The sequence below is a fragment of the Nicotiana tabacum genome, chromosome 6 (genome assembly GCF_000715075.1).
Source record: "Nicotiana tabacum cultivar K326 chromosome 6, ASM71507v2, whole genome shotgun sequence".
NCBI classification, from domain to species: Eukaryota; Viridiplantae; Streptophyta; class Magnoliopsida; order Solanales; family Solanaceae; genus Nicotiana; species Nicotiana tabacum.
This window is the reverse complement of record NC_134085.1, coordinates 212,021,370-212,023,669: the sequence shown is the minus strand read 5'-3', so window position 1 is coordinate 212,023,669 and position 2,300 is coordinate 212,021,370. Positions and strand designations below refer to the sequence as shown.

The following is a 2,300-nucleotide window of genomic DNA, read 5'->3' as shown; positions in this document are numbered from 1 at the left end:
CAGATTCACAAAGATATTATCACAATATTCCTAGAAGCATATGTTGGCAGTGAAATTTCAGCAACTAAAACGAACTCATGCTATGTGTTATACACCTAAAGTCATTTATGGCATACTTAGCATTGTTACTCGGATATAATAGCTTGAAAACATGCTTAAAAAATTCATAAACGACTTACATATCACATTCAAAAACTTACAACTCAATATTCAAGTATTATGAAGGACTATATTCACATTATCACATGCTTGATACATAACAATAACATACAAGCTCTTTTGTTGTCAAACTATTCATCACATCAAACACATTTAAATGGTGCATCATGTTCAAGTTGTTCCCATTGCTGAAAATACGTACATTACGAGTCTTAAAGGATTATTTGGTAGCAAAAGAATAAACAGTAGTTCAGCAACTAAAGCAGTATAAAAACAGCAGCAAAACCAACAGCAAATCCGTGTTAAAACAACCCGAAAACTTAGAGAGGGAACCCAGAAACGAACTCTAAAGAGGACTTATACTCTTCTAAAAGTTTGCACTCTAAGATTCACTCCCAAATCTCACCATTTCAGCTTACTTTTCATGTGTTCAACTGCTAATTTTTTTTTTGTTTTTGTGACAAAGCAATTATAAAAAATGCCCCTGGAAGTGTGATGGAGTGCCCCAAAGTGAGGAAAGGGTAGCCCTTAAAGAGGCAAATTTGGACAGATTTTGGTTCACCAAATGTGTGTCCGACAAAAACTTACATTGTGTGCTAAACACTGTTCAAAATCTGTCCAAAGGTCAAAGAAAATCTACTATGTCAGAAACAAAGAGAAAAAAGAAATATCATTTCAGCCATCCTAACTAGTAAAAGTAGGCTACTAGCACCCTATTTTGTGATAAAATAACATAAACTTCAGATTTTAACAACATCAATATCACCTTGTTGATTCAAACTAAACCAAGTATTAAAACATGTAATTAAACTTCACACATGTGTTATGAACCAATCGTAAGCAAACAAAAATTAACTATTAAAGCCAAACAAAACGCATGCTATCGCTAGAACGATTTAATAAAACCAACTAGACAAACATAATCAAAAATGGATTAAATGAAGAAACAAGATAGAAACTAACTTTAGCTAAAAAAAATCAAAAAAATTAATAACATGGCAGGATTACGATTTTACCATATACTCTCAAGCATTTCCTCACTACCTCACTTTAATCAACACAAAGCTAATTTACTACTTCAACAAGTGCAAAAACAGAAAATTTAGCATTCCAAAACTTCAAAAACTAATGCTAAAATAATTAATAATAAAAAATAAAATCTGAAAAATAAAAATAAAAAATCAACCATGAAAAAGAATAGGATTTTACCATTTTATAATTCAAGTGGCCAAAAAATAGTGGTATGCCAAAAGAGGGTGTTTAGGGAGGTCGCCGGAATTTGGCCGGATTTTGGTCGCCGGATTTTCAGGGTGAAATTGGCATATCTTGAGGATCTCTATCCATTGATGTAGGTATTGTGGGGTGGTAATGGTCGGAGCTTCAATAATTTGGGCAAAAAAGTGACGGAAAAGTTTTCTAGATCTAAGATTCAAGGAGTTTGAGGAATTTTTGAAGGATTTGGTTTGGAGATATGGAAAGAGGAAGTTGTGGGAAGTGGTCCGCCACCGGCGGCGATTTCCGGCCGGCGGCGGTGGGCGGAGCTGGGGCGGCGTAGAGAGAGTGAAGAGAGAGAGAAGAGAGAAGAAGGAGAAAAGAATTATGGGTGAAAATGAGGACAATTTTCAGATTTTTGAGGCTTTAAATACCTAAGCCAAGAGTGAATGAGATCCATTGGATCAAGATGGAATGAATGAGTATGATTTGATCTTGTTTCATTTAGTGAAACGACGTAGTTTTGAGGCAAAACTACGTAGTTTCAGACCCTTTCAATGGCAGCCCTTTATCTTTGCACTCTTGGACACTTTCAAATTTGGCCAAATTTCTTCCTTAATCCTACTTATTAAACTAATTTTACACAAATAAATTAATTAAATAACTTATTCTAATGATCAATTAACTAGATTAATTCACCAACTGAACAACTAGTTAATTCTTAAAATGCACAAATGAAGAAAGAACTATTTATTTTTAGTATTTTATGATAGGAAATATGCAATTAAACACAAAAATTGAGAAAAATAATTAAAATAACAAACTACTAATAACTTTAGGAGGTGTTAAAATTAGGTGTTCACAAGTATTTGAACTACATGTCCAAAACTACATGTCTTTCATATTAAACCAATTCTATTTGAATTGTG

The 2,300-nt window shown here is 33.2% G+C and overlaps 1 long non-coding RNA gene across 1 annotated transcript; it reads right to left on the bottom strand.

Annotated features, from left to right (window-relative positions):
• Positions 1 to 209: 209 nt before the first annotated feature.
• Positions 210 to 1,644, bottom strand: LOC107829955 (uncharacterized). Its single transcript, XR_001658047.2, has 2 exons — positions 1,369 to 1,644; positions 210 to 773 (listed from the first exon to the last, which is right to left on the bottom strand). It is a non-coding gene; the product is annotated as an uncharacterized LOC107829955 (long non-coding RNA).
• Between the last annotated feature and the right edge of the window lie 656 nt (positions 1,645 to 2,300).